The sequence below is a fragment of the Rhinoderma darwinii genome, unplaced genomic scaffold, assembly GCF_050947455.1.
Source record: "Rhinoderma darwinii isolate aRhiDar2 unplaced genomic scaffold, aRhiDar2.hap1 Scaffold_87, whole genome shotgun sequence".
Lineage (NCBI taxonomy): Eukaryota > Metazoa > Chordata > Amphibia > Anura > Rhinodermatidae > Rhinoderma > Rhinoderma darwinii.
This window is the reverse complement of record NW_027464439.1, coordinates 329,985-341,030: the sequence shown is the minus strand read 5'-3', so window position 1 is coordinate 341,030 and position 11,046 is coordinate 329,985. Positions and strand designations below refer to the sequence as shown.

At 44.3% G+C, this 11,046-nt stretch overlaps 1 long non-coding RNA gene across 1 annotated transcript; it reads right to left on the bottom strand.

Moving 5' to 3' along the window:
* Positions 1-6,959: 6,959 nt before the first annotated feature.
* LOC142731779 (uncharacterized) lies at positions 6,960-10,786 on the bottom strand. Its single transcript, XR_012879171.1, has 3 exons — positions 10,422-10,786; positions 7,360-7,480; positions 6,960-7,220 (listed from the first exon to the last, which is right to left on the bottom strand). It is a non-coding gene; the product is annotated as an uncharacterized LOC142731779 (long non-coding RNA).
* Positions 10,787-11,046: the final 260 nt, after the last annotated feature.

Sequence of the window (11,046 nt, the reverse complement as noted above, 5' to 3'; positions counted from 1 at the left end):
TGTATTTTTTCTGTCGCCAAGTTGTGAGAACCATAACTTTTTTACTTTTTTGTCGACGGAGCTGTATGAGGGCTTGTATTTTGCGAGACGAGCTATAGTTTTTATAGGTACCATTTTTGGATACGTGCGACTTTTGATCACTTTTTATTCCAATATATGTAGGTCAAAGTGACCAAAAAACAGAAACTCTGGTACCTTTTTTTTTTACGTTGTTCACCGTGTGCAATAAATAATATTATATTTTGATACCTCAGGTCGTTACAGTCCCGGCGATACCAAATACGTATGGTTTATTATTATTTTTCAATAATAAAAGATAAGTGAAAAAGGGCGATTGTGTTTTATTTTATTACTTGAAACTTTTATTGTTTTCAAACTTTTATTTTTTTCACTTTTTTTTGACACTTTTTTTATACTTTTTTTTACACTTTTTCTCAAGTCCCACTAGGGGACTTGACGGTCCAACTGTCAGCTTTAGTTTTTTTCTAATACATTGCACTACCTACGTAGTGAAATGTATTAGATCTGTCAGTTATTCACTGACAGCAAGCCGATTAGGCTTCGCCTCCCGGCGGGGCCTAATCAGCTTCCGTAATGGCAGAGCAGGAGGTCATTGTGTCTCCTGTTGCCATAGCAGCAGTCGCAAGTCCTGATTGCCTGTCAGGGCTAGCGATCTGCTAGCAACCGCTAAGATGCAGCAATCGCTTTCGATTGCTGCATCAAAGGGGTTAATGGCAGGGATCGGATCCTACCATTTCATGTGGATGTCAGCTGTAATATACAGCTGACCTCCACCGCTGATGACGCTGGATCAGCTCCTGAGTCGGCGCCATCTTGCCGGCGGCTACGGAAGCCGATCAGGCTCCGCCGCTGTACGGATCTTGACCGGCTTCCGTGCTAGGCAGACTGGGAGGCCAGTATTAGGCCTCCGGTTGCTATTGCAGCCACCGGAACCCCGGCAATTTCATTGCTGTGGTTCCAATAAGCTGCAAACAGGTTAAATGTAGCGATCACGTTTGAACGCTGCATTGAAGGGGTTAATGGCGGGGATCGAAGCTAATTTTGGTCCCCGCCATTACAGCCGGATGTCAGCTGTCAGATACAGCTGAGATCCGGCGATGATGCCACCGACTCAGCTTCTGAGCCGGTGCCAATTATTTGGCGTAAGTATATTACATTTTGCGGGAAGCACTGGCTTTCCATGTCGTATACTTACGACAAATGTCGGGAAGGGGTTAAGCTTTCTATGCATTTAAACGTCTTTTCTCCTATCCATATGGGACTGTTAATCAGTGGATACAACAACTGGGGTAATACTATCATTTTAATTACGGCTATTCGATCTGCCATAGAAAGGGGTAACCTATTCCATATCTTAATTTTTGGGTGAGAATTTTGTAGCGGGTGTCGATCCACGTAGGGTAGTCTCTTCAATCAACCCATCGGGTTGACCACCAGATCATGGGTGCAGGGGATTTAACAGGTGAGTAATGGCTGTTTTTTTCATTTCAAAACATTCCATGCAACTAGTTTAATGTCTCGGACATTCTTTTTAAGGAAATATTTATCGGGGCACAATGCACCATTTCTGGGCGCTGTATCCAATGTTTATCTGGACAGTCGCCTGGTTATATTTCTGGACTTTGTATGCACTATTTACCTGGATGCTGGGTAATAATTATGTGAGTTAGAAACAGGAGGACCTGCAATCTCATCAACATTGTCCTTTCCTCATAAAATGTTCTTCTTGAGACATCTGATGGATTACTCTGAAAATATGGCGTAGATGCCAATCAAGGTCCAAAGGTTGACATACTCAATGGCCTCAAGGATCTGAATTTTACCTTTTTCTTTCACTAACCCATTTCTCTAGGAGTCATATATAAAGGTTGGGTCTATGGAGCCCAGATGAGCTACATTAGCAACTTTGAAAGAGCAGCCTCAGAGACATTCAGCTCCAGGATGGTCTGTGCCAGATAAGTAGTGGTTCAGAACGCACTGGACGATGTAGGTGCACGAATAGGGTCCCAACCCAATCGTAGTCAAAATAAGTATTTGGCACACAAAGCTGAAGTTTAAAGAAGAAATCTTGATTTTTTTCAAGTGGTTGTAGATGCCAGAGGCTTAGTGCGACGCTTCGGTCATTACATGACCTTCATCAGGCACTGTGCCGTTCTGGTTGCTGGTACATCCAGTAGTTGGCGCTTCGTTCCGAATGGCGGCTGACCGCTGTAGTTGGCGCACTTGAGATTTCTTAAAACTTTGGCTTTGAGTGCCGAATACTTATTTTGGTCTGTGTCAGATGTTAGGGATGAAGTCTACAACTGGCCAGACCACCTATCTTTCCTTCGCTCTGGAAATATAGGACAGTCCACGAGGCAGCACATCATGTCTGGTCAATTCCCCTACTACTCTGTACACTAACATCTTCAAAAGAGAAGAGGAAGGTGCAGATGTGACGTTCAGGTTAGGTATTTGCAGTATTGAAGTTGTATTGTGCTCCCCTTGGAGCGCTGTGCAAAGGCAAAACTCCTTTATTGGAATGATGTGTAGATGGTTGGTACTCTATTTGGGTGCGCAGGCTTAGTTTGTTGTGTGCTCACTTGGCTAGGTCGGCATTAATGAGTGAAATGTATACAGTACCTTAGGAAAATACAGTGTGAGAAAAAGATGATAACAGGAGCGCTCCCTAGAGTAATACCTTGAAAAAAAATGTCAATTAGTCTTCTCACCTTGTGAACCTCTTGGTTGATAAGAACATCGACTGGATGCAGTTGTCTCTCTTTTTGTAGCTTCTTGTTCTTCTGACACAGAGTACAGTATGTCTCAGGCTGGGGGATTTCTTTGCTGGACTTCAATGAATCAGTGACCATGTCCACAATTGATTACACAGGTATAATATAGATTTTATGAAAGTTCTTTGGAATTAAAACAAATTATTTTTATGTATTTGTCTATCCATTTTTATTAGAAATACAATAAATACATTGACGTATGTTTTTATTGACATGTGTTGCTATCAGCCAGACAGGAAAAAAATATGGATGGCCTTGGGAATCTGTAGAGGCAGCTGTTCTACAGGAAAGGGAGTGCAGAGACCCTACCAAACAGGACGAGGGGAGGAAGTCCATTGCCGGGCATCTGAAGAGACTTGCCATTAAACACCCAAAACCATTGTACTTCACCGCAGCCCTGCGAATCATGGACAAGGCTTCATTTTCAAAGACTTCTGGACAGTTGTCTTTTAATTAGATGGATCTTAAAAACCCCTTCTGGACAGTGGGGGATGGGAAGGAGGAGGTGTGGACGGATGACGTTCCGGCATTCTTAGATGGACATTAGTGGTTCATATCTGCTGCCTCTTTAGCGTAGAGACCTTGATCTGGCACATCCCTTTCCATGGCTGACGTTCTCGACACCAGGGCTTCCTCCTGCTGATGTTGTACGGTACATTCCCTTCAGTTCTGAAACAAGAATAAATAAAATGTCCTAGTGAAGAGTTGCTCTCTTGAAGATATTCCCCGTGACCCACACCAAGACCCTTTATCTGCCAGGTAGGTAGATAGTGCGTTCTATGTTCAACTAAGATACAAAATTCACAAGTAAATCTGCTCAACTAAGATGCGGTTAACACAAAGGTTTCAAAACGGGGACAGATAGGGCGCCAAGCGATGGTAGAATTTTATTTAAATACGCGTTTCTGGCACGACTTGTCCCTTTATCTGATCTTAACCTGACGAAGGGACCAGTCAAGTTTAGTCCCGGACCAGTCCGGTCCAGAAATACAGTCAAAATAAAATGGGTTTTACTTTACTGTCCACGTGTGAAGTATTTGTGTTACCCGCCGCTTACCAATTTTTAAAGGGAAACTCCAAGAAAAATTTGTCATGCAATCAAAGGCGCAGTGCCCACCCAAACTACATCGCAGGATTTTATTTAAAAAATTGGCTGTTATCTATTGGATTACTCCAATATGTAAAGGCCAATATCACTAACAGCTCCTGGCTCAGCCCGCAGAGGTGGGGTCCGGAGCCGAATGGGACCCAGTGCTGCTGAAGGAGTGGGAAGTACATAAAGGGGATTTGTCCGGGGGTCTGAATACATTTTAGGGTTTGGTATTAAAGGGGTTTTCCAGGCTTTATAAAAATTGTAATTCAAACTGAAAATTGCACCATTTAGCAAATACCCACCTTCTAATTCTCTGCGGCTCCAGTGCCGGCGGTTCACAATCCCCTGCCGGCCTGTTTACATAGGCTGGACCAGTGATGTCCCGTATCGGCACATGATCGCACTAGTCAATCACTGGCCACAGTGGTCACGTGCCATACTTACTTAGATCACTTCAGCAGGCGATACCCTCCCTCTATACTGTCCTTACTGCAATGTTTTTATAGTGAGGACAGAATACAGGGAATATCTGGTACACAAAGTGTATTCTCACTAACCCTGCCCCATGACAAGCCATGCCCAATGAACCACGTTCTGTCAAAGGTAGGCCCTGTCAAGTCCTGTCTCAATCCATCTGAAACTGAAGTGTCCCTAGAAAGAAATTCAAAATATTGTCAACTATGCTCTATTAGGGTATAGTATGAAGAATCAGTGCAGTAGGGTCTATATACTACTATATACACAAAGCTGCCATGTGCTGAACATTGCAAAACACACTTTTCATAAAAGAGCGTTAATTCCAGTCCTGCAGTCACCCTGATGACCTTATACTGTGCCAGTACTTGAGGTAGGTGTGCCCCTTTATATATTACTTGCAGCCAGAATTGGCACCGGGATTATCAGCTCATTGACGAATTCTTGAGGTCACATTTGTGTCTTGATGTCACCAGTCTGAACCAATCCTACGCCACTTGCTCTTTATAGAATTTTCAGAAAAAAAAATACCCCTAGCAATAAATACTGCATGTAAATAATATTCTCATTACAGTACAACAACAAATAAATGGAAAAAGAGCCATATCCCTATTAGGTCCCGCGGACATCATAGAGGTGGTCCTTGACTTCCAGTCCTGCAGTCATCATGAAGACTTTGTGCTGTCAGTGCAGGCAGAATAAAGCTGACATGGTGACAATGTAATGTTTTATATGTACTACTACTCCCTGTACTGACTGATAGTAGAGAGAATGGACTAAGCTGAAGGATTCCCGACTCTTATCAATTCTTTAAATAGGGAATATGCCCTGAATACTAACCCCAAATTTATATTACATTTATAGTAGGACAGATTTACTATTCAAATTGAGCCAGAATTATGGCGTACACGTTGTGCGCCATATTTATTAATTGTTTTAGACACATTTTGCGGCGTGCTTGACAAGGGGTGTGGCCTAGAATAAAGGGGCGTGTCTTAAACTAAGCCAACCAAGAGGTGGTATAAGGAAGAGAAAAGTGTCTAACATGTCTAGCAAAATCTATCATACATCGTGCACCACTGTGATAAATTTGGCGCAATTTCTGACTTCCTTGTATCAGTTTACACTGTGTAAAACTCAGATAGTTTTAGGCCCCATGCACACTAACTTATTTTTGCGGCCGCAATTCACCCGCAAATCTGCAGGTGAATTGCGACCCCATTCATTTCAATGGGCCCATGCATACGACCTTGGTTTCCACGGTCCATGCATTGCCCAGGAACCTGGACCGCAAAAACAACGGACATGTCTTATTACGGTCGTGTTTTGCGGTACAGGCTCATAGAAAATAATGCACGCGGTCATATGCACGGCCCGCGATTTGAGGGTGGCCGTGGGTGACACTCCGCGGACGTACGAGCCGTAAGTCACGGTCAATGCACCTCACTATGGTCGTGTGCATGAGGCCTTAGTAAATCTGCCCCATGGTAATACCAGTGACAGCCCGCTCTTTCCCGGTGGGGTACAGTCCTCCGCACATCTTCATCCACGTCTCATCTTGTCTGTGCCGGATACTTTTCTCCTTATACCCGAGAAGTAACAAAAATAACATCAGAAACTAAAAAAACACAATTCCAAGTATTTCTCCCCATTTCTAAAAATAACATTTCCTGCAGGTGAATAATGGAAAATATAAAGATATAAATATATTCAGGCCTATGTGTCTGTCCAGGGGGTCAGTGAGGGTCCTGCCTGTTATATGTGGGGAGGTCTTGCTGCACAATAACGGAGGGGAAAATGTCTGTACATCAATATATATTTGTCTCTAGGAGCCCCTACAAAGTCTCAGTGAGGGCCCTGTCTGTTATACGGGGGGAGCTTGTATACAGCGTTAGTAACAGGCATGTCACTCCAGTATAGATATTTTGGGTGCCGGTTCTTCGACCTCACTGTCCATAGTTTAATTAAACACCTTAAGAAAATGGATCATCACCAAGAAGTTTTATTTAAAGGGGTACTCCCATCTTACTATTTCTCTGGGACTCACACCTATGTGGAAAACGGAGGTCTCTCCCTGACCCTGTCCTGCTTTTTTCCCACATCCCTGTCCCGTCTAATGGCTGCTGATTCCAGGTGGAGAATGACTTCGGAAAGGCCTCGCACGTCCCTCTCTCTATTCTGTTCTATGGAAGTTTCGGAAACAGCTGAGCGCTGTTGAACTATTTGCGTAACTCCCATAGTACAGAACGGAGAGAGCTGTGTGCATGCGCATAGGTGGATATCACATAAACGTCTGAGATGGAGAAAACACTCTAAAGAGATTATTTCATTAAAGGGGTTGTACATAATTAGAAAAATAGAGCTGATATCTTCCAAAAACAGAGCCACACCTGTCCACAGGTGATGTGCGGTGTGTGGACAGCTTAGCCCTATACATTTCAATACAGAAAAGCTGCAATACCACACACAGCCTCTGGACAGAGGTGGCGCAGAACTTCCATTTGGGTCATAGAGAGGGTCTCCAGCGTGATACCCCCCTCTATGATATCTAAATACCCTTATAGGGCATTTCAGGTGTAACCAGAAGTTAAGGTGATACAAAAAAATATTCCATACAAGAGATTTCCTTAATGGAGATATTGTAACAATAATTACTGAAAATATGTAATTGACTTTTTCCTCCATTGTAGGAATAGAACCCGAGAAGTGACGTTTTGGACTACGGAACAGTCGATTCTCCGGATGAAATGCTGTGTGGTTGGAGCGCAGTCCCAGGAGTGCTGGTGTTGTTGTGCTGATCCATGTTCTTCTTATCTGGAGCTTGTATACAGAACACGCGATCCTTCTGGTCCGACCTACTAACATATATAAGCACAGCCTAAACACACACGTAATGATATATAATAACATAACATTAACATAACATTACTATGTATCAGCCCTGATACGTCAGTGTCATCATATTTCTGGGGTCCCCGCACACAGGATATACGTTACCTCCTGTGATGATGTCACTTCCCGGTATTTCCTGTATGACATGGCTGCTCTTCCTCTTCCCGTTTCCCTTTCTGATGTATTTCCTCTTCCTGTGTGATAAGACGTGTGCTGTTGCCTCCTGCTGTGTATAACACGAGATGTAACATGTCTTATAAAACATGTAAATAATAATCGCAGAAAGCAAAAAAGATTTTGTTCATTTCCATTCACATCAATGGTTATTTGTTTGCAGCCGTTTTTCTGAGCCGTACTTGTCTGTTTTTAGAATCAACTACAGGGAGATTTGAGATGTGGTTTGAGAATTTCTTTCCTATGTAAACCCCACCGATAAGGACAGCTAAGAAGCCTCAGTTATCAGCGAGCGACCCCATCATTAGACTAAGCAGAGTGCCCCCATACAGTGCCAGCAGAGTATTGTCCCTTACACAGTGCCAGTATACTGCCCCCTCATAAACAACACTACCAGCAGAGACCCCTCAATAAACCATATTGCCAGCAAAGTGCCTCCAATAATTAGTGCCAGCAGACTGCCCCCAATAACCACTACAAGCAGAGTTCCCCCTCACAAATAGTCCCAGCAGAGTGCCTTCCTTTATGCAGCTACATCATGTAAGATCTTCCCTAGTTTGGAAGTCTCCAGGACAATCTGGGAGAGAAGACAAGTGTGATGTAACCTGGTTGCAGTGTGTAAATGTAGCCTGAAACATCACGTGTAGCCCCTAAGTCTATGTTCACATGTTACATATTTATTGCAGATTTCCATGGTCAAATTGACACATAAAGTATGAATGTGAATAGGGTTATAGAAAACTGCATAAACTTGCAGCAGTAACAATCTGCAGTAGATTGTAATGCAAAGGATGCACAGCCAAATATGCTGCAAAAGCCACATGTAATATATGGAGAAATATTAGGCCTAGTTCACACAGAGTTTTTTGGAGCGTTTTTTTAAGTGGAAAACGCATCGAAAACCGCACCAAAAAACGTCCGAAAACTAATCTTATTGATTTCAATGGGATGCAGAGGCGTTTTTCCCACGAGAAAAAAACACTCACAGGAAAAAGCAGCGTCAAGCCCTTTCTTCAAGCGTTTCCGTCTCTGACCTCCCATTGCCATCAATGGGAGGCAAAGAAAATGGTTTTCGCAGCATTTTTGCCTGCGGTGCTCAATGGCCGTGGTCGAAAAATGCGTAAAAAAAGCGGCAGAAGGAATTTTGAGGCAGATTTTTCCACCTGCAAAAAACTTGGTGTGTAAACAGGGACTTCGTGTCCACATGTGACCTACTCTATCCAATCACAGCTGTAATTCCAGCCAAGGCTGCCTAAGATTATGTTCACACCCCCCACTTCTCCTGCGGTTTGGCCGCTGCAGCCCGATGAGGAGGGATTATAACTAGAAATTGTGGATATAAAGAACATGCAGAGGTTTCTGTGTGACAGTCTAAGGGCATGACCAGACGTGGCGGAGTTCTGCATACACTGTCCGCATCAATGCCGCACATAATCTGCGTTGCAGATTCTGTCGCGGCTTTGCCTAAAATGGGCATTAAATTGATGCGGACTGGCCGTTGCGTATTGAGTGCAGGATAGAGAGAAGGGACAGCCCTTTCCCTAGTAAAATAAAAATAAATTCATACTTACCCGGCCGTTGTCTTGGTGACGCGTCCCTCTTTCGACATCAAGCCCGACCTCCCTGTATGACGCGGCAGTTCATGTGACCGCTGCAGCCTGTGATTGGCCTGTGATTGGCTGCAGCCGTCACTTGGACTGAAACGTAATCCCGGGAGGCCGGACTGGAGGAAGAAGCAGGGAGTTATGGGTAAGTATGAACTTCTATTTTTTTTACAGGCTGATGTATATTGTGATCGGATGTCACTGTCCAGGGTGCTGAAACAGTTACTGCCAATCGTTTAACTCTTTCAGCACCCTGGACAGTGACTATTTACTGACATCGCCTATTAACGCTCCTGTAATTACGGGTGCACACACGTAATCACCCGTAATTACGGGAGCCCCATTGACTTCCTCAGTCTGGCTGTAGATCTAGAGATACATAGGTTTAGCCAGAATGAAGAACTATCATGTTAGTAAAACCAGTACGCTCCGCAGCAAACATAACATCTGCGGACTTCATTGCGGAATTTTCACTCTCCATTGTAGTCAATGGAGAAATTCCGCAATGAGTCCGCAACAAGTCCGCTACACGTCCGCAACAGCCAGTGTATGCTGCGGACACCAAATTCCGCACCACAGTCTATGCTCCGCAGAATTGTCCGCAACGTGTAAACAAACCCAACTAAAAAGCTGTGGAAAGCAATGGAGAAATGTGTACGCTGCGGATTTCCGCTGCGGACTATCCGCAGCGGAATTGCAGAGCAATTCCGCCACGTCTGGTCATGCCCTAAGGCTCTGTTCACATCTGCATTGGGGTCCCGTTCTGACGTTCCCGTCAGAGGTTTTCGTCAGAACAGGACCCTGAGCAGACACAAACTGACACCGACGGAAACCAGGGGTTTCCGTTTCCATCACCATTGATTTCAGTAGTCGACTAAGCTATTGCTTCCGGCAAATCGAAGGGTCCGGAGCACAAAAGAGACAAACGGAAACCACGGGCACCGGCTCCGTCACCATTGAAATCAATGGTGATGGAAACGGAAACCCCTGGTTTTCGTTGGTGTCTGCTCAGGGTCCCGTTCTAACGGAAACCTCCGACGGAACGTCAGAACGGGACCCCAACGCAGATGTGAACAGAGCCTAATATGGATGAGAAAGGGGAGGTGGGACTACTCATTTATTATGCCCTGATACTGAACTGGTATTACTAGTATTATACCCTGTTCTATGAACTCTACCCGCTGGAGTACCCCAAAGATGCTTGTACCACTGATCGAGGTGCTATGTGTTTTGTAGTAAAATTAAATTGGTATTTGATTATTTTTTTTACAGTTAATATTTATTAAAAATTCTGTTTTAAAGTTTTTTGCCTGGCAGTGATAGTTTGATATTTGTCCAAAACCTATTTATTTCCATATTTCATGGATATTATGAGGTGGGACGACTCACCTAACCAGTATGTTCCTGACGGGAGCTGCATGCGTCCATCTCATCAAGTCTCCGATCTCCTGGCAGCTCCACTTTGTACAGATCCTACAATGAAAATCTATGCAAAAAGTTTACACCAAAAAAACTGAACATTCTACTGCGGAACCAGGATTGTTGTTGTGTGGCAGGGCTGCACCTCGCCCTTCTGCTGCCGGAGGTAAACAGTGAAATAGCGCCCCCACCTGCATCACCATAGAGTGGCCATGTGGGGTAGAGAAAAGATAGCAAAGAAAATATAGAAAACCTTTATGTTTACATGTAGTAGAAATCTATTTAATACAAGTGAATAATATTTATAAAAATCGTAATCACATGCTGCGTTAGGCCTCATTCCCACGACAGGGTTTCCAGGCCGGGTGCCGGCCGTTCATAAATCGGCCGGCACCCGGCTGCATTAGGAATAATAGACCCCTAATGGGGCTATTCACACGACCGATTTTTTGACGGCCGGGGAAACCGGCCGTCAAAAAGTAGGACATGCTATATCTTCGGCCGGGTGCCCGGCCGCCCGTCTCCCATAGAAGTCTATGGGGCCGGGTAATACCCGGCCATCACCGGGATGTGTCCCGAGTGATGGCCGGGTTTT